Here is a 21565-nt window from a genome sequence, read left to right on the forward strand (position 1 = left end):
GGGGAAGAGAATCCAGATCTTCATGCTCCAAAAACACAAGCTTCTACCACTTCTGCCAAGAGGAAATTGACAGTAGCAGTATAGGGCTGATGACACACAGCTAAATGGGTCAATTTCCAGCCAGTAGAGAATGGAGGTAGATAGAAAAAACATGTATGCTAGCTAGTTCTTTATAGTTGGACAAAGGAAACTTAGTCATCGTCTCTAAAACTATCTACAAAGTGGTGTGTGTGAAGAGTGCTGGTGTGAAGTCAAACGCCATTCATATGCTGGAAGCTTGTCTGCTGTCCTCTTTGAAATCTGGGGGACAGAGAGCAGTGGGGTCACTATCCCCTCAGTGGTGAGCGTGAGGGGGTCTCTCTCACTGTCCCCTCTGTGGTGGGAGTAATGGGGGGCTCTGTCCATGTCTCTTCTGGAGGGTAGGGGTGAGGGGGGTCTCTCTCACTGTCCCCTCAGTGGTGAGGGTGATGGGGGGCTCTGTCCATGTCCCCTCAGTGGTGGGGGCTGAGGGGGTCTCTGTCCATGTCTCCTCTGGAGGGTAGGGGTGAGGGGGTCTCTGTCAATGTTCCCTCAGTGGTGGGGGTGAGGGGGTCTCTATCCATGTCCTCTCAGTGGTGGGTGTGAGCAGGTCTCTGTCACTGTCCCATCAGTGGTGGGGTTGAGGGGGTCTCCGTCCATGTCTCCTCTGGAGGGTGAGGGGGTCTCACTGTCCCCTCTGTGGTGGGGGTGATGGGGTCTCACTGTCCCCCCTGTGGTGGGGGGGGCTCTGTCCATGTCCCCTCAGTGATGGGGGGAGGGGGTCTCACTGTCCCCCCTGTGGTGGGGGGGGGCTCTGTCCATGTCCCCTCAGTAGTGGGGTGAGGGGGTCTCACTGTCCCCCCTGTGGTTGGGGGGGGCTCTGTCCATATCTCCTCAGTGGTGGGGGTGAGGGGGTCTCACTGTCCCCCCTGTGGTGGGGGTGATGGGGGTCTCTGTCCATGTCCCCTCAGTGATGGAGTGAGGGGGTCTCACTGTCCCCCCTGTGGTGGGTGGGTCTCTGTCCATGTCCCCTCAGTGATGGGGGGAGGGAGTCTCACTGTCCCCCCTGTGGTGGGGGGGGCTCTGTCCATGTCCCCTCAGAGGTGGGGGGAGGAGGTCTCACTGTCCCACCTGTGGTTGGGGGGGGCTCTGTCCATGTCCCCTCAGTAGTGGGGGGAGGGGGTCTCACTGTCCCCCTGTGGTTGGGGGGGCTCTGTCCATGTCCCCTCAGTGGTGGATGGGAGGGGGTCTCACTGTCCCCCCTGTGGTGGGGGGGCTCTGTCCATGTCCCCTCAGTGGTGGGGGGAGGGGTCTCACTGTCCCCCCTGTAGTTGGGGGGGCTCTGTCCATGTCCCCTCAGTGGTGGGGGGAGGGGTCTCACTGTCCCCCCTGTGGTTGGGGGGGCTCTGTCCATGTCCCCTCAGTGGTGGGGGGAGGGGTCTCACTGTCCCCCCTGTGGTTGGGGGGGGCTCTGTCCATGTCCCCTCAGAGGTGGGGGGAGGAGGTCTCACTGTCCCACCTGTGGTTGGGGGGGCTCTGTCCATGTCCCCTCAGTGGTGGGGGGAGGGGTCTCACTGTCCCCCCGGTGGTTGGGGGGGGCTCTGTCCATGTCCCCTCAGTGGTGGGGGGAGGGGTCTCACTGTCCCCCCTGTGGTTGGGGGGGGCTCTGTCCATGTCCCCTCAGTGGTGGGGGGAGGGGTCTCACTGTCCCCCCTGTGGTGGGGGGCGGCTCTGTCCATGTCCCCTCAGTGGTGGGGGGAGGGGGTCTCACTGTCCCCCCTGTGGTGGGGGGGGCTCTGTCCATGTCCCCTCAGTGGTGGGGGGAGGGGGTCTCACTGTCCTCCCTGTGGTGGGGGGGCTCTGTCCATGTCCCCTCAGTGGTGGGGGGAGGGGTCTCACTGTCCCCCCTGTGGTGGGGGGGCTCTGTCCATGTCCCCTCAGTGGTGGGGGGAGGGGGTCTCACTGTCCTCCCTGTGGTGGTGGGGGCTCTGTCCATGTCCCCTCAGTGGTGGGGGGAGGGGGTCTCACTGTCCCCCCTGTGGTGGGGGGGCTCTGTCCATGTCCCCTCAGTGGTGGGGGGAGGGGTCTCACTGTCCCCCCTGTGGTGGGGGGGGCTCTGTCCATGTCCCCTCAGTGGTGGGGGGAGGGGTCTCACTGTCCCCCCTGTGGTGGGGGGGCTCTGTCCATGTCCCCTCAGTGGTGGGGGGAGGGGGTCTCTGTCGCTCTTTTCGGCGCTGTCCCGTCCCCTAACGCCCCGCCCTGGGGAAGGCAGAGTGGGCGGGCACGTTCCACCCACCGCCTCTCGCGGGCAACGCCCACCCCTCCGCTTTGGCACACATCCCGGCTGATGATTGGTTCTCTCTTTTCCATGCCCCGCCCCGTGGGAAGTCTCGCGAGACTACCGCGCGTAGGGAGGGAGGGGGCACCCCAGCGCGAGACCCAGGGACAGCTCGTGAGGGACGGAGCCAGCGCGAGATTCCGTAGCCAGCGCCAGGCAGAGGTGCGGACCTGAGGCAACCCAAGTGTGCCCCTCCGGTCTCGAGGTGAGCGAGGCCCCCCGCTATCCCCCTGGAGTAGACGATGCCCCCCCAGCTCCCCGAGTTTTCGTGAGAGTACCGGCCCCTTCCGTGAGTGACAAGCGTCTTCGGCCAATCGGTCCGCCGGGCGGCTTGGAGTGATGGGCGCCGCAACCAACAGCGTCCGGGAATGATGTGGATCACGCCCCGTCTTCAGGGAGGGGCGGGGCTCAGGCTTGCTGAAGCCTCCAAGGGGCCCGGGCGGTGGCTGGTTGGGGGGAGGGGGCCCGGCCAAGGACAGCTGGGGGTGTGTGTGTGTGTGTGTGAAAATGGCTGGTTGGGGGGAGGAGGGGGCCTGGGCTCCTTGGTGGGGGGCCCCTGAGTGCTGTGGTCTAGGGGGTGGTGAGAGGCCCCCGTGATGAGAAGGGGTTCTGGGCTGTGTGGATGGGGATTATGGGGGGGCCTGTGCAGCAGGGCCGTGCTGGGTCAGCAGGTGGCTATGGAGAGGGTCCTCGTGCAGTAGGCGAGATCCTGGCCTGGGTAAGGGCTTGGGACTCTCTAGTTAAAATGAGTGAGTTAAGGAGATTGTAGGCTCGGGGGGAGAGGGGGCTCATGGGATTGGAAGATTGTCCCAAAAACAACTTGATGGGGGTCTAGGAGTAGGGTAGGTAACGCTGAGACTAGATGTAGTGGGAGTAACCCTTTAACAGCTCCCTCCTGGGAAGTGTATTGGAAGGGGTTGACTCTCCCCCCTCCCCCCCGCCGCCCTCCATCCCCAGGCAAGTTTAGATCAGTTACTCTAAACATCAGTATTGTAAAAACTTAATGTTTAAATTGCACAATCTGTGTGCATGTGTGTGTATAACAACAATTATTTAAGAAAAAATATATCGTGCAATTTAAACATTAAGTTTTTACCCTGATTTTAACTTGCCTGGAGATGGGAGGAGTCATCCCCTTCTAATAAACTTCCCAGGAGGGGGCTCTCTCTCTCTCTCTATTGTTTCTTAAATAATTATTTCTCACTTTTAGACTTTGGGAGCCCAAACTTTATGAGAACTTCTTGAAGCAGTGAGTGTTTAGTCCATTACTGCACAATTACTTCTCTCTCACTTCCATACAGTTTCTAGTAAACTAGAATTATTAAACCCTCTCATTTGTCAAAAGGGTTTCATCTTTATTGCTAAAATTAATTGGGCCCCATTTTCTCTCCTTACCCTAACAGAAAAAGACCAACAGGTTTGACTTTTCTTACATGAAATGTTACATGAAAATAAAAATACTTGGTGATGCGTATAAAATCAACATGGATTAATCAAATAAACTTAAATTTTTAAGACCAGACTCTGTTGTAATTTACACCCTTCATGAAATCCAGTTGAGGACCACTGCCATCCTTCATAAACTCTTTCCATTCTCTAATCTGTACCTTTTTCCATGCTGCTTTCTTTGCATGGAATGCCATCTCTATCCTGGTTCACCAAGTAGCTACTGTCTCCATATTCAGGTCCCTTCTAAAGACTGCATTTTTCTATGAATATATTAGTGATAAAATGATATGCATACTTTCTCTGGGCTCCTCAGCATGTCTTGTTTCATCATTGTGTTCTACGGGGTAGGGACTTTCTTCAGTTTGTCTGGTACAGCATCGAGTACATTGCTAACCATAACCAATAGCACTATCCAAAATGATTGCATGGTGCTTTACAAACTGTATAAATATAGTTATTGCCTATGCACTAAAATATAGACACTTGTGGTGTAGAATGCAGCAGCTAATCTGAACCACCAATTCTATAAAACAGTGATTTGACACAAATTAAGAATAACTTCATCACTTGAACAAAAGGGATTTTATGAGTGTAGAATATAATTGCCCGAGTTGGAATCTGGTTACTAGTAGGGTTAACTTTCTTTCTTTCTTTCTTTATTAATTAGAGATGGTTCTTAATTTGGGCCAATTATTTCTAATCCCAGAATCTGATTGGGAGTAGAGTGATGGAAAACCAGTCTTTCTGTTTCAAAACAGTGAGCAAACAGGCATTGGATGAAGCTATCCTGTCCACAGGATCCTAGTTTACAAAACCTGGAGGGCCACTGAATTATAAAAAATTGTTCAATTTTCACAGTTGTACTCAAGCAGACATTTGGGGAATGTCAAATTTTCTCTATGTTTCAGGTGATACATTTTCTCTCTCTAAATTTATTTATGCTGTTTAATCATAGCTGTTAGATCAGGAGAATATCTTTCAGGATATCTGGTCCATCTCACTGGCCAGTGCAGGATTATTCCATTCTAGATTTTCTTAAGACAATCCAGACAAGCAATAGGGTTTCTTTGAGGAGACTATTCCTGCATCTAACAGATTTATTTAACTTTTGACAACTTTATTTGTACTTAGCCAAGTTTTGCCTTAAATTTGTGCCATTATTCTTGGTTATACCTACTTGTACAATGCTCCTTCACCCTCATTGGCATTCACTCTTCAAATAATTGTAGGCAGTTAACATGTATTTTCCACTGCATGCATTCAGTGAAACGGGCTGTAACCCACAAAAGCTTATGCTCAAATAAATTTTAGTCTCTAAGGTGCCACAAGTACTCCTGTTCTTTTTGTGTCCCTCTTTGTTGTCATTAGCCGAATTACACATGTACTACTTTAATGTTTCTTCATAAATCAATCCTTTCTGTGACTTTATCACTTTCCCCCCTGAATGTCCTCCAGTTTGTCAGTAGTGAGTGCTGATATTGGATTGCTTAGAGCTGCATACAGTTTACATCAGAGTTTTAGAGATGAGGACATAATCTCTTTGCTCTGGGTGTAGGCCTGAATCACATTTCTCCACCCCCCTTCCTTATCACATTACAAGCTCCTATCTGTCCACTGTCACCTCAAGTATCTTCTTCCCTCCACCTGTGATCTAGTTTACATTCCCCAGAGTATTAAATGCATTTATTTCAAGTTGAATTTCTTTTTTTGCTCATATGTTATGCCGTTTTTCCTAATGTTTCTAGATTTTATTGTTTCTCAGTTCTCCCTGGTGTTTGCAACACCTCCCAGTTTCTTTAATGCTCCGATTTCTTTGTTCTCTTGCCCCACCACCCGCATTCTACATAATGTACAAAGATGTCAAATGAAAGTGAACTTCATCTTGACTCAGCAGTGCTCATCCTGGTGCTGCATCCCTCCTGGTACATTGCAATTATCATTAACCTTTTAAAAATCTGGTTGAAGGACTGCAGTTAGTCTGTGTGACAATGTTCTTATGAAGCTAATTTGGAAGTGCTGTAAAATCCATGTGGCCTGACTCCTACTGTGATGATGATTGCAAAGATATGCAATGCACAAAGTATTGAATAGTAACATATTGAACTGATTTGTATTGTCAATGTAAATAATTATAGTGGTTTACAGTGAGCGTAGTTCTTGTGACACATGGTTATAAATTAAAAAATGTGAGCATCGTGTGGGAGGGAATGTTTAGCAGTTAGAATAGGGACTAGGAGTTGGGATTCCTGGGTTCTCTTTTCTGGCTTTGTCACTCTAGCCATGTGATACTGGGCAATTCACTTAGCCTCCCTGTGCCTCAGTTTTCCATAGGTAAATTAGCTCTAATATTCACCTTTGTAAAAGTGCTTTGTGAGCCTTTTGTCGGGTGAAAGGTGCAGTAAGTGCAGATTGACATTTGGAAATGTTGCTTTAAAAAGTTTAAATGGGGAAAAATAAAACCGTCTCATTTAAAAATCAAACTTTTTTGATTGGGTTTCTTTATTTTCAGATTTCTTGTTAATAGAGCTCATGGTGGTGGTTGGGAAGACTGAGGAGGAGAACTCCAAAATGGGCAAAGTGAGCTGACTAGAGTCTGAGGCCTTGTCTACACCACAAAGTTGCAGCGCTGGTGAGGGAGTTATAGCGCTGCAACTTAGGAGGGGTACACATCTGCAGGGCATCACCAGCGCTGCAACTCCCTGTTTACAGCGCTGGCCGTACACCCGTTGAAACTCGGGTGTAGAGGATCCAGCGCTGGTCATCAGGTGTAAACACTCACCAGCGTTTTTCTTGACCTCCGTGGAATAAACAGGTATCCCAGCAAACCAGAGGAAGCCTCTCTGGTAATCAAGCAGGTCTCCTTCCCCGCGGTTTGCAGGGGGGTTCAGGGAACGCTTCCCCGCGGTTTGCTCTTGCAGGTCTCCTTCCCCGCGGTTTGTTCTCGCGTTCCCCGAACCCCCATGCAAGCGAGTCTCCTTCCCAGCGGTTTGCTCCGGTGTTCCCCGAACCCCCCTGCAAGCAGGTTTCCTTCCCAGTGGTGTGCTGTCGCGTTCCCTGAACCCCCCCTGCAAACCGCGGGGAAGGAGATCTGCTTGCACGGAGGTTCGGGGAACGCGACAGCACACCGCGGGGAAGGAGATCTGCTTGCACGGGGGTTCAAAAAACACCGGAGCAAACCGCTGGGAAGGAGACCTGCTTGCACGGGGGTTCGGGGAACGCGAGAACAAACCACGGGGAAGGAGACGTGCTTCCCCGCGGTTTGCTCTCGCGTTCCCCTAACCCCCCTTGAAGCCGCCCAACAGCGCTGCAGTGTGGCCACATCTAACACCACTTGCAGCGCTGGTTGCTGTAAGTGTGACCACTCTGCAGCGCTGGCCCTATACAGCTGTACTAATACAGCTGTAACAACCAGCGCTGCAAAATTGTAGATGTAGACATACCCTTAGGTTCCCAGACTGGTATATAGGGAAGTTATTAATTCTCCCTCTACTTGTTGCTCTGAAAGGTGAGGAAACTTAAGAGATGAAGTGCTAATGGATATCAGGAGGCAGTTGTGTGAAGGAAACTAGATCTCTGTTTCGAACCTCCTTTGGCACATAGAACGTAGGTTATGAATCTTGCCTATTGTAGGTGATTTGGGGAGGTGGGGAATATGAGCACTCAGCAATAGAATTCTTATGGAAATATGTAGCAGTGATTGGAGTTTGCTACCATTTGGGACATTTCCTGGTTCACATTCTGTAGTTTCCCCTTCATGGTAAAAAGCTTTAAAACTTCTCAGTAAAACTTTTTAGAGAATATCATTCTACGGGTCTCCTGGTGTGGCAGGTGTGTTCAGCATGTTCGTCTGGGGATTGCAGTATTTGGATTCCATATTGGAATGATGCATAAAATCATATTTCTATATGATATTTTGCTTTACATGCTTCCTCACTTTTTGTTAAGCACTTAATGCCATATTTTCAGAACTGCTCCTATCCCATTTAATCACTTAAATGAACTGAACATCTTTTCAAGGGTGACTCCCCGTGGAAGCTGTTGGCTGGTGAGTTCTTTTAACAGCCTGGCCTCATGGACCTGATTTTTCATAGATGATGTCTCTTCTGCTCTCACTGACTTCTTTTGAAACTTAGAGCAATTCCTTCTCCTGTATTTTTTTTTTTTTTTGCTTTGAAGAAACTCCTAATATGATGAGTAGACTAATTTTTCAGCAGTTTAAACTTAAATTAATAGTCTTCTTTTCTTTTGAATTAATTGCTAACCTTAATTTCCAGCATTATATATTTGTTGCTAAAACGTTAGATCATAACATGTGTTGAACTTTTGTCTTGTTGACATATTTCCCATGACGTGTCAATTAAACAATTGCCAGTGACTCACTGGCCCCTTTGTTCTCCTCTTCCCCATTTCCCTTGATAGTGCAGACTAGGTCTGAAATAATTAAGGCTAGACTATGCACAGAATTGCTCTGGTTTAATAAAGGTGTTCATTTTTTTAACAGATTTAGTTAAACCAGTACAAAAGGCTGTGTGGATACAGTGTTAGCTTAAATTGCTTAAGAACAGGTTGAACTAAACAGAAATAAGGTTCAGTCTACGCTGTGGCGGCACACCTGCTGCAGTGTTGCTGCAGCATTGTCATATAGGTGATTCTTACATTCATGGAAAAGTCTCTCTCTCTCTCCCCCCCCCCCACTGATATAGTTAACTCACCTCTCCGAGAGGCATTAGCAAAGTTGACGCAATAATTCTTCCGTTGACCTAGTTGTGCCTACAGTGGGGATTTGGTCGACCACACACAACACGCAGTTTTTCACACTCCTGAGCAATGTAGCTAGGTCGACTAAAGTTTTAGGTATAGACCAAGCCTAAATGTCTATGTAGAGGTTTGTGCCATTTTCACAAAAGAGGTGCAGACTTTTGTGTGGACAACTCCTTAGCTGCAGCATTGTTGCAGAGGGGAAATAATTAACTCTAGAAGACGCTGTCTTTTGCTGGTGCCAGCTTCACAACTATGAGAGCTACTGGCTCATCTCTAAAGTAGTGCATTAAAGTTCATGCCCTAGGATGCCTCCTCATTTTTAAATGCATGGAGATGGGATGATTCTTAAATGTTAATAGGTAACAATTTGCTTTTGCTGTAGTTGCTTTTTAGTTCTTTTGAGAGAGAAATTTAGCTTAATTCTTCGTACCAGTTCATATTTCTCTCTATTCTGTAACTGTTTATCATGGAGTTTCTTGCATTGTTCTCTGAAGCATGTATTCTAGCCATTGTTGGACAGAACACTGGTCTGCACTGCAGCCCCAAATGGGCTGTCTTAAGCTAGAGAACCAAAGAGGAGCAACCCAGAATTGAACCCCAGTGTGTGTAGTGAAGTTCCCTAAAGAAGGCAACACAGTATGATGACGGATTTCAGATAGCAAGTAGTCCTTCAGCTCATGTTTCATAGAGGGAGATGTAGCTGTGTTAGGAAAGTGCTGCAGTAGTCTGGAATGTAACTCTCTTCTGTCCCACCCTTACATGAAAGAATAAACTGATGGCGAAGTACTGCTGCCAGCCATTACAGGCTGATTCATGAGTGAACAAAGCCTCTCTATCACATTAGAGACTGGTATTATCTTCTTATTCATGATAAACTAACAGTGCATATCTTCCAGATATTTTCTGTGTACTTTTTGTGAGGCAAGAGAGGTATTTTAGTATTGAACTGTGCTGAAGAAAAGTCTTCAGGTTCCTTTTATCTGAAACGCCAGTTATAAATGGAGTGTTGTGGTGAGGCTCACCCTTTCAGTGCATTTTGAGGGTGTGCACCCACAGACCCAGGATTTGCAGTGCCACTGAAAATTAGTTCCTTGGATTTTGCTAGCCTGCCATGCTCACAAAGAATATTTTTTCAACTCTGTGTTGGCAAAGGTAAGGAGAGGAAACGATTCTGTTCTGAATACCACTTACTTTTTAAAAAATAGCTGCCTAAGGCCCAGTCTACACTTAAAACTTATAACAGCATGGCTATGTTGATCAGGGATGTGAATAAAAACACAGCCCCTAGTGAAAGAGCTAAACCAACAAAACCCCCAGTATAGGTGCAGCTGTGCTGACAATAGAGGACTTCTGTTGGCATAACTAATGTCATTAGAGAGATGGTGTTCATACACTGGCAGAAAAATTCCTTCTGTTGGTGAGTATGCTGACAGTGTATGCTGGTGACTCTGTAGTGTAGACATAGCTTAAGGTGGAACATAAGCTTTTGTCTAATAGCAAAAGCTTTCACTTATGGTTGCAAAAATAAAAACCTACTACAGTACAACCTTAATTATCTTACTGTATTGGGGGATATTGAATAATTTCAGATAATCAATGTATTGAGTATTTGGGGGAATTTCCACCATAGCAGATGAGGCATAATTCTGTTTTGGGTATTTGAGGGTCAGATAACACTGGTCTACAATTTTTGAGAAGTCGTCTGCTTCAGAGATAAAATGTGATATTTATTATGTATTTTGATGTGCTGAATTCAAATATGACAATTAAAACAACTGATTGGCTACTGTTTCTAAGATATTTTTAAGTTTACATTTTATGTCTATGTATATTGTGTAGATAGTAGAGTTTTAATCATAAATTGTAAACCTAGGTCTTTTCATGTGTTTATGGTTGTTTTACATGATAATATTTCACCTGTCCTGTTTATGTAACACTTTAAAAATCAGCAAAAGGGTTATATAAATAAAATTTATTATGAAACAAAAGGCAAAAAACTATTATGTACATAGTTTAGTCCTATTGAGTGTCTGCTCGGCGCTTCTTGGCTTGTCTCTTGTATTCATTAAATGGAGCATCTCTTGTCACTGTCCAGCAATAGTCTGCAAGCATTGATGGGCTCCATTTGCCCTGATAGCCTGCCAGGAGATTCCACTGCTGTAGTCTGGAGCCCAACAGCTCTGCCTTACTCTTGGGTAGTTCCAAATCCCTGACAAGGTCATTCAGTTCACCTTGTGTTATGAGGCGTGGTTCAGAGGAGGAGGATGGAAGAAAATGTGGGTCCTGTGACACTGATGGTTCAGGACCAGAAGTTTCATCCTCTTCCTCTTCCTCATCTGACTCAAGTGAGAATGATTCTGGTGCATCAGGAACCGGCAGGTCCTTCTCCGTGGGGTACTGGGCGTATAGCTGATGGAATGTTTGGATAATGCACAGTCCACTTTTTCTTCTTTGACACACCTTTCCCAACTGGAGGCACCATGCAGAAGTAACAATTGCTGGTATGAACTGTTGGCTCTCTCCAAATCATTGGCACTGCAAAAGGCATAGATTTCCTTTTCCTGTTCCACCACTGGCGAAGATTTGTTGCACAAGTGTTGCAGTATATGTGTGGGGCCCACCTCTTGTCCTGATCTCCAATTTTGCAGCCAAAATAAAGGTGATAGGCTTTCTTAACCATAGTGGTTATACTGCGCTTTTGTGATGCAAAAGTCACTTCACCACAAACATAGCAGAAGTTATCTGCACTGTTCACTCAAGTACGAGGCATCTCTGCTCACTTTGGCTAAACAGAAATGTGTCCCTTTGCAAAATCAAACACTGACAAATAAGAGAACACGACACTGTATGATTTCTAGAGCTGATACAGGGCAATTTGTTCAGCAGAGTGATGTAAGCTTCGTTATGATTGCATCATCCATGACTTCTAGGAATAACATGATGCAATTCATATCATGTATGATGCAATACCAGCTTCAGATTGCATCATTCATTGTTTTGCCTAAAAAGCAAGTACTGTCCAAACCCAGTCATAGATTTATTCATAGATCCAGTCAAAGATGTATTTTAGTCATTTCTGGTTTAAATTGAGATCCCTTCCCTTTGTAACTCACTTATCCTCCGCCATTCCCAAGTCAAGGGTCTTATATACTGACCCAATAGCATATCTTGAAAACTAGCGCCAATCAACAATTTTAAGCATCATTTTCGTTCTCAGTGACCCAGAATTAGTAAAGTTGGACTACATTTATTTCAGAAGCATTTTGGCTGTAGAGCAGTGTAATCAGGTTCACATCGTAGAAGTAAGTACTTAATGGTACTATTTTGGGGATTCTCTTCAGGGGTAATGTTTCACTGTCACTTTCCCTCCCCTCAATTGAAATATGACACCATTTGGGCAGGAAAAACTTGAATAACTAATCTGCTTCTAATAAATCTAAACGTTTGTCCTTGCTGCATTACTTATTGCGCTAGAATCTGAAGTTCAAGTCTACTCAACATCTCCTATTTGGGATGTATAGTCTAGATCAGATATAGAAAGATGGTGGTTTTAAAATTTTCAACATTGTGATAATTTGAATTAGGAGAAGAGAGGCAGGTAAAGTCCAAATATAGTACTAAGTATGTCACTCTTGGTATCTAGGTAGATGTAAATTTCACTAATGTAAACTGCTTAAATCTTGACTTGTGAAATCTGACTCCTTTATAGGGAGTGCACAGATAATTTAGGTCCAGGATTTAGTATTTAAATCCAGGCGTGGTGATTGTCACTTACTTTTATTCTTATTTGGTTTATATTTTACATTTTCATAAACTTCTGTAAAGTTTTTCCCATTCACAACAGAACTAGACTCACCAGTCTAGTTTTAAACTAAACAGTGTTCAAAAAGTAAACAGTGAACCATAAACTAAAACTTTTAATTCCATCAGTTTTCATAATCTGAGGTAGTTTTAATAACCCAATATGGTATCTAGTACAGGTATGGATATTTTCATCATAATAGCTTGACAGTTGATAACTTTATTCACTCATCTTCAACCAGAAGTTCCCTGCACAGTGTACTTTGATGAAGAAATGCATATAAGCTTTGTTTTATTTCTTTGTTTTGAATCTCTGCATTTAACACACAATTGTGGAATATATGAATTTTGATAATCTATAGGATGCTCTTTTCTCACTTACATAGTGCCTCTCATCTGTAAGGATTCCAGATTCCCTATATGGGTAATCACTTTGCTCTCTGCTAAAAGATAGCCCTTTCTTAGGTGAGCTGCAGCAGTTGTTTAACATATGCAGCAACAAACCTGGTCTCTAGACGTTGCCTTGTTTACAAATGGAGCACTTCTTGCACCCATCTGTGAGCACTATAGCATCACTTTAGCCCCTCATGCATCAAATAATCCACACTGTAGAATTTGAATGCTGAATACATATAAATGTCCACTGTATGTTATAAATAAAAACAGGCAATTTTTTGCTTTTGGTGAGGGAAATATTTTCACTTAATGTTCACACATATACAACTGCCTCATGGCTTCACTTAACTCCAGCTCTCTCACTATGAAGCTCTCCTGCCGACATAGCGCTGTACATACTACCATTTATGCCGGGGTAACTTATGTCATGCAGGGATGTGGTTTGTTTTGTTTTTCACACCGCTGAGCAACGACATCTTTGGGAACAAAAGGGGTAGTGTAGACATGGCCTCAGTCCTGTTTACTTTCATTGAGACTTGGGTTCCTAAGTGCCTGTGGCCGTGTCTACACTAGCACTTACGTCAGCAAAACTTTTGTCGCTCAGGAGTGTGACACACCCCTTCCCCCCGAGCGACACAAGTTTTGCTAGTATAAGCTCTTATGTGCATAGTGCAATGTCTGCACGAGACGCGTTACTGCCGCTCGTTGAGTTGGTATTATTATGTCTACATGAGCACTCTTCCAGTGCCACAGCTGTCAGTGTAGACATGGCCTAAATGACTTTTGTAAGTGGGATGCAGACTCCTAAGTCATTCAGGCACTTCTCATAGTTATCGCTGTAATAATCAATAGGGAGCACTGGATCTCTTACATTTTTTTCTCCATTGTTCTTGCAATCGTAGTATAACTGCATGTGAATTATTTCTGCCCCAAGTATATTAGGTGTCTTTTCAATAGATGAACTTAGTGTACATAAGGACATGCCATAGCTAGTGAACAAATACAGGGGAAGGCTAGGATTATGTCAAGATCAAGGTGTTGCTTAGGTGGTTATGAGTTCATTTTGGAATACCTTTTTTTTTTTTTTAAATGTAGTTGTCTAGTCTGCTGGAAACTGTGCCAAAGTTTCTAATTCTGTGACCTCTATATGGAGCACCTTCAGCAAAGGGTTACAAGGAGTCAGTGGGTCAGCATGCTGAACAGTTGCAGTCTAGTCTTAATACGTCAAGATCAGTAATATGAGAAGCAGGTAAGTCACAAACTTTAGATTTTTTAGTGAAGCCTTGTGCAGTGTCATTTTGGTTTGATGTTGGATGCCGAGATGCCTTGGATCTCCTTGACTTTTGTCAGCCTGGGTTCAGAGCTGAGTTCAGCACAGTCTGGTTATAATATAGATCTGGGGTCCATGCTGATAGTGTTAGATTTAATCAGCTTCTTTGATACCCTTGATTATGCTGTGGTTCTGACTTGGCTGTGACTTCAATCAGAGTTCATTTGGGCAACTATTTTTCAGACCTGTGTCCTTCACCTGTTACTTGAGTTCATTGTAATATAGAGATTGTACTATTGCAATGCATGCTACATAGTGCTACACCTTGGATCAATTTGGAAATGAGCTAGTGGTTTGCTTCTTGAATAGAGGTTTCTCCTATGAGTGCTTGACACCAGTGTACTGTGAATTGTACTTTCTGTAGGTTTCTGGGTAGAGTTTTAAGTGTTGTGTTTGACTTATAAAGTTCTAAAAGGCTTGGAGTCTACTTATGTGCAAGATTTGCTCTTGACTTCTGCTATCCTGACTTAGCTGCAAACAGCTGGAGCTTACCTTAGTTTAGTGAAGAGAGAGCTGCTGGCAGCACCTTCTCTGTGAACTGTTTGGTGACTTGGAATTTACGCTTTTCCCCCCAGGCTGCTTGCCTCTTGCTTTGAAATACCATGAATCAGTGGATCTCCAGGCATGCTGCAAAGTCTTTCTCTTTTTTCCAGGCTTTTGGGGAGGGAGGCAGGAACTTAGGAATTTGAATATTGTGCACTCATCAGTGGGGGACTAGAGGTGGTCTTTCTGATTCTTCTGGTTTGGGAAATTGATGACTTGCTGTTGTGTTTTAAGTTAGTGTTTTTTTATTTTGTTTATCAGAAATGTAAATAAATGACACTAGGCAATTAATAATCCTTACCTAACCCATGTTAGGTTGGTAGGTATTTGGAGCGTAGTAACCGTTTATTTTAATGGATTTTTGCAGTTGGGATCCATGCTTTCAACATGAAACCAGGTTGGAATGCCTATGGCTTTAAAACACTGAACCTGTGAGGTACATGTAGGACACCTTGTAAACTATTTTTAACCATGTACCTGCATTGCAGGTCGGTTCCCTTATTGACTATGATTAGTACCTATGTCCTCTGGAGATTGTGGTTGTTCCAGATCATCTTAACTTGCAGATATGCTCAATGGCTTTACAGACACGTGTTCCTTTTGTATCTTTTTTGTGAATTTTTCATTACTAAATCTTTTTTTTAAAAGAGAAACTTAGATCTGATATCTTTCAGTGTCCTTACTCTGCTGATTTTATGTACCTGAGTCATCATCCCTTCTCTTATATTGTTGCCCAGGTGCACCTATAATGCCTTGCTCTGTCTCTAGCATTGAAGTTTCAACTCAGGCCAAGTCCACATTATAATCTTTTTTTTGTGATTAGTGGTGTCATTTCTTCTTATGACATTTTTATCTTGATAAGTCCTAGAATAGAGGCCGCTTTAGTGGCAAAGAAGTGCTTTTGCCAGTATAACTTGTTTCTTTCAGGGAACTGGTAGAAGCCAGAAACACTCTTGGCAATTTAAATTGTGTCTATGCTGGGAAGATTTGCTGGTAGAGCTACTGGCAAAGCTTTTCTAGTGTAAACTAGGCCCCGTGTGACTGATGCATCTGGTCTTGAGGCCATATTATTCCTTTCACTGGAGTTTGTTTTGTTCTTGGCTGAAATATGCTATCAATGCCTCTCTCATATCATCCTGGCATAAATATGTTGAATTTCTTTGCAGCTTATAGTTACCAAAAGTGCATATGGGGATTGATAAACGTTAACATTTCCCTTCCCTTCAGCCCTCATTAAATAGGACCCAGTTTGTGCTCTGGATATTTAATTTGTTACATTATAAGCTTCCTTTAAGCCACTTTAACTGTGAATTTTTTTTCCTGACGTGGAAGGTTATTCCCCCAATGGCAGTGATTTCAATATAGTGTGAGTGAACTCCAGCCCTTCTTATTCTAAATTTTAGAGGGTCAAGGTTTTCAAAGTCCTCAGGCCGGTATTAGCAGTGTACTCCAGAGCTTCTGGGCACCAATTTCTGTGCATGCACACAGAAAGACATAATTTAGTGGGAAGTAGTTGGACTTTGCTTTCACCCTGCATTATAGGGTAACTTGGAATAATTTGTTAAATACCATGTGACTGTCAGAGATTTACCTCAAGTAAGTTTCTTGCCAATATTCCAGTTTATACAGTTGGGTTTGCTTTATCAAGTTTATAAAGTGTCAGAGTGGTGTGCCTCTAAAGCAGATTTTATAGCATTCGCTTTTGGGTTTTCTTTCCCAGATGACAATTTTAAGCTTTCTTCCAGCTTTTTTGTTACAAAGCAAACATTCCCACTCCTTCCCCCCACACCCCAAAATAACTCTAAATTCAAAGCATACTGCTAGCAATAGTCTGTGCATATTTACCTTAGGTTCTGAAGTGGACTGTTTCCCAGAAAAACTTTGAGGATGTTTCTTGGTGTGTAACATTTAGTGATGAATGGTCACACTTACAAAGATACTTCATGAGATTTTCAAAAGCGCCTAAGCAGGTTAGGCACTGTCTTAGATCCAGAGGGTCTGGTCCATGCTCGGCATGTAACCAGTTCTTTGAGTGGGACCCCGTTAGTGTGCTGGACCATTGTGTTCCATTCATTGTGTTCTGTTCCAGGAACGAAGCCTAGTGGCTCTAGTCTCAAATACTTAGCCTGATTTCCCATGTATAGGGAGAGAAGACCTATCCCTTTCGCCTCCCCCTCTCCCCCATGTGTAGCAATGCCAAAGTGACAGGTATAGAGTCATAAAAATACTTTATGAAATTCCTGTGTTTGTCACAGGCACCTAATTCCACAAAGTACCTAATCTGCATGTTTAGGTGCCTGAAATATCTGTCGTAAATGTGGCCTGAAGAGATCATGGGTGAAATCTTCAAAAGTTGTCTCATTTTAAAAAGTGACTTCAGTCACTGGGATGTTAGATGGGGTGGGATCTGAGTTACTACAGAGAATTCTTTCCTGGGTACTGGCTGGTGAGTCTTGCCCACATGCTCAGGGTTTAACTGATCGCCCTATATGGGGTCAGGAAGGAATTTTCCCCCAGGAAAGATTGCCAGAGGCCCTGGAGGTTTTTCACTTTCCTCTGCAGCGTGGGGCACGGGTCACTTGCTGGAGGATTCTCTGCACCTTGAGGTCTTTAAACCACGATTTGAGGACTTCAATAACTCAGGCCATGTCTACATCTAAAATTTTGCAGCGCTGGTTGTTACAGCTGTATTAGTACAGCTGTATAGGGCCAGCGCTGCAGAGTGGCCACACTTACAGCAACCAGCGCTGCAAGTGGTGTTAGATGTGGCCACACTGCAGCGCTGTTGGGCGGCTTCAAGGGGGGTTCCGGGACCGAGAGAGCAAACCGGGAAAGGAAACCAGCTTCGCCGCGGTTTGCTCTCTCGGTCCCGGAGCCAGCCAGCAAACCGCGGGGAAGGAGACCTGCTTGCTCGGGGTTCCGGGACCGAGAGAGCAAACCGCGGCGTTCCCGGTTTGCTCTCTCGGTCCCGGAACCCCGAGCAAGCAGGTCTCCTTCCCCGCGGTTTGCTGGCTGGCTCCGGGACCGAGAGAGCAAACCGCGGCGTTCCCGGTTTGCTCTCTCGGTCCCGGAACCCCGAGCAAGCAGGTCTCCTTCCCCGCGGTTTGCTGGCTGGCTCCGGGACCGAGAGAGCAAACCGCGGCGAAGCTGGTTTCCTTTCCCGGTTTGCTCTCTCGGTCCCGGAACCCCGAGCAAGCAGGTCTCCTTCCCCGCGGTTTGCTGGCTGGCTCCGGGACCGAGAGAGCAAACCGGGAAAGGAAACCAGCTTGATTACCAGAGGCTTCCTCCTTCCACGGAGGTCAAGAAAAGCGCTGGTAACTGTCTACATTGGATTACCAGCGCTGGATCACCAGCGCTGGATCCTCTACACCCGAGACAAAACGGGAGTACGGCCAGCGCTGCAAACAGGGAGTTGCAGCGCTGGTGGTGCCCTGCAGATGTGTACACCTTCAAAGTTGCAGCGCTGTAACTCCCTCACCAGCGCTGCAACTTTCTGATGTAGACAAGCCCTCAGACGTAGGTTAGGGGTTTGTTAAGAGCGGGTGGGTAAGATTCTGTGGCCTGCATTGTGCAGGTCAGACTAGATGATCATAATGGTCCCTTCTAACCTTAAAGTCTGAGTAGTTAGGAGCCAAAGTCCTACTGACTTTCAGTGAGAGTTAGGCTCCTAAGTGCCAAAATCACTTTTGAAAATGGGACTTAAGTGCTTTCGAAAATTTTACCCTATATCATGATGAGTTACAGTGTTTTTGAATATTACTGTAGTATAGTACAATAACCCATGGCAATGTGGTGATGGAGACAGGGCTGAGAACTGAACTATGCGTAAATCTCGAGGAAGGGTTGGCAGTTGCCTATCCTATTTCTTGTTTGTGGGTCCTTGCCTGTTGCCATTCTTATCTCCCAAACTGTCACCAACATATTTAGTGCATTGTGCGCTGAATGTTCATTTTGGTCAGAAAGCTTCAGGCAGAGATCTGCTAATCAGTATATTTTCAAAAACAAAATGCACTTCTGGAACTGTCTCAAAGCAACAGGTTTCCTTCCTTGCGTTGTAGTGGGAAATCTTTTACTATTTTAGTCACTTCCCCAAGCTTTCAATTTTATACTTCCTCCTTTTTTGGATAGCGAAGTAGAAATGTGTGTTTTTATTTTTTTGTCTCACTTTTTTATTACAGAGTAATTCCTCCTTAATTATAGTAAGTACTACATTTTTCCACATTCCAGCTTCTGTTGGTGATCATGGGCTCTGCGTCTGCTACCAGTCTACCTATATTTTTGTATCTTCCATTGTAAGATGTATCCCGAAGTAAAGATTCTGTGTAGCCATCTCTAACAATCCGGTTTTGTTGTGGTTTTATCTTCCCAGTAGCAGCGTATTGTCTTTTCTTAGGGGTTGGCCTAAGAAAAACATCATTAGCATTTCTATAGGCTTGTTTTTATCGTGGGGTTAGTAGTTAATGTTATTGGCACGACTCCCAGGTCTCAGTAAAATAACTGGGATGGCCTTGCTACTCAGTGTGAGAATTAATCCCGTATAACTTTTTTAGGAGTTAGCTAAATTTCATATCTCCATTTTTAGGCTTCTGGCATGCAGTAATATAGTAGTGAGCCATAGGCCCAAAGCACTATGTTCTGAGAGCATGATTTACTGGAAAGCTAAAACAGACTTTTAGACTTCTTATAGTATCCATGTTACATCTTATAAAAATCACATGAAAGTACCTTGGGTGGGCTGTGTTTTATGTAAGTATGCAGTGTTGTAGCCATGTCGGTCCCAGGATTTTAGAGAGACAAGGTGGAGGAAGTTGGTCCGATTTAAAAAAAAAAAAACAAAAAAACAAAAAAAACCACACGTTACCTCACCCGCCTTGTCTCTTATGTGGATAATATTGTAAGAACACTATTTCTAGCTCAGCTTTCCTGACAGTCAAGTTCTGTTATGCCTTTGCTTTTGCAATAGTTCAAATCAGGCTCCTGTATTTTATAAAAGCAATTTTTAAGAAAACCCTTAAACCCTTTATCTGAAAGAGTTGCCTATTTAAAGTGCCTGGGACAGCTGCAAACAGGTTCTCTGCTGAACTGCATATCAATGTAAGGATTTATTTTTTTTTACCTGTAACTTTCTCAGTTGCTTGCTATGAAGCTCTTTGTTTGATCTAAGCCTACTCCTTTTCTCTGAACCTGTTCCTGCCTGTCTAAGTGTGATGTCCACAATGGATTTCAGCCTTGACTGCAACTGCTCTGTTATACAGAGTACTTTTTATTTAACATAATCCTTTGTTCATGCTAGTAAATGTCCTGCAAAGAGTAATCGCATTGTACAGTTTGGGCTTCCTCAGGGTAAACTTTCCTCTGTATTTGTTTGCTGCTAGCGCTAATCCTCTGGTTGTTCTCCCAGTATGTATCCATGTGTCTCTCTTTCTGCCTCCACCTCCCCAGCCATTCCCTAATTCCTGTTTCTTAAAATTTAATTAAATGTTTTTAATATCTTTTATGCTCATGGTGCCTTTCATTATAAAGGTTCCCCAGATGCTGTTTATATACAGTGCTAGTGATACATGTATACAACCTCTGTGGGAGGGAGGCCAGTAGCCAGTTGGTTCATAGCACTCTGAATAAGAGTATGAAGATGGGAAATTTTGACCAAGGACACTTGGGCAACTCTCTACTTCTAGAAAAAGTGCCTTAGGATCTCTGATGCCCATGCTGAGCACACAGAACTGGAGTTTCTAGTCTCCTTCTCCAATACAGTTCTTTGGAAGGGTGAAGGGCTAAGCCAGCCCTCCTGAGATTATAAAATTGTAGTTTTAACCCTGATCTACATCTAAAAATGAAATCAACCGAGCTATGTCACTCAGGGCTGTAAAAAATTTCACACTGTGGTTAGGTCAACCTAACCCCTGGTGTGGATGCAGGTAGGTTGATGCAGGAATTCTTTCATTGACCTAGCTACTGCCTCTTGGAGAGGCGGATTAACTGCACTGATGGAAAAACTGCTTCTGTCAGTGTAGGCAGTGTGTACGGTACAGTGTTACCCCAGCATAGCTGCAGCACTCCAGCTGTTCCACTGTAGCGCTTATAATGTAGACATGGCCTGAATGTCCCTTGTTAGGTGTCTCAAAGCCAGTGCTTAAACGTTCTGAACTGTCCCTTCCATCAATACATGTGTTCTTGTCTCCCCTCAGTTCTCCCGCTTCCTAGAACTGTATGCTGCAATTAGAATAATCAATTCACATTAAAATACCTGTCTTGCATCATTGATTCTCAAAAATAAAACATCAACTTTCAGTGAGAGAAAAATTTGCTAAAACTACCTCATATAAATGATATACAGGGAAAGAAGTTTATAATTATACCTGTATTAGTTCAAAACAAACTCTCAACCCATTCATAGCTGCAGTGTGCCCTAATTTGAAGAGTTTAGTTTAATTTATGGCCATATTTCACTCTTAGCACATTCTTCCTCCCCACATCCACACAAGCAAAAGGAAAGATGTTAGAAATATATCTTTCAGTTCTTCTGTTTCTTTCAGCTTTTTCCAGCTGGTTAAATCACAGTGAGTCTTAAACCCTAAGCATGTGAGCAAGTGATTCCCATACTTGGGATTGGGTTTCCCACAGGTGAGACTGGCATGACCCTTTGGAATTTTTCACCTTCCTCTGGAGCATGGGGCGCAAATTACATGTTAGGATCTTTTGCGTATATCTCACCTAATCAGTTCCCTGCCATTGTGGGGGCCTCTGGCATTGGTACAACTTGGTCTTTTCCTGTTCTTTGCCTGTGGCACACAATAGTTCAGTCTCCTGAGAGCTATACTACTTTGGTCTAATTCTGATTGTTGGGCTTGGTGTGGGGATGGCTGGGGGGCGGCTCGCGGCCTGTGACATACAGGCAGGCAGACTAGATAATCTGGTGATCCCTTCTG

At 44.7% G+C, this 21565-nt stretch overlaps 1 long non-coding RNA gene across 1 annotated transcript in view; it reads left to right on the forward strand.

Moving 5' to 3' along the window:
- Positions 1 to 2419: 2419 nt before the first annotated feature.
- The window catches only part of LOC115647715, a 74370-nt gene continuing 55224 nt past the window's right edge, over positions 2420 to 21565 (forward strand). The window contains exon 1 of the long non-coding RNA XR_003999388.1: positions 2420 to 2561. This is a non-coding gene — a long non-coding RNA (uncharacterized LOC115647715). The remainder of the gene's footprint in view (positions 2562 to 21565) is intronic.

This window comes from Gopherus evgoodei, chromosome 3 (genome assembly GCF_007399415.2).
Source record: "Gopherus evgoodei ecotype Sinaloan lineage chromosome 3, rGopEvg1_v1.p, whole genome shotgun sequence".
Taxonomy (NCBI): domain Eukaryota; kingdom Metazoa; phylum Chordata; order Testudines; family Testudinidae; genus Gopherus; species Gopherus evgoodei.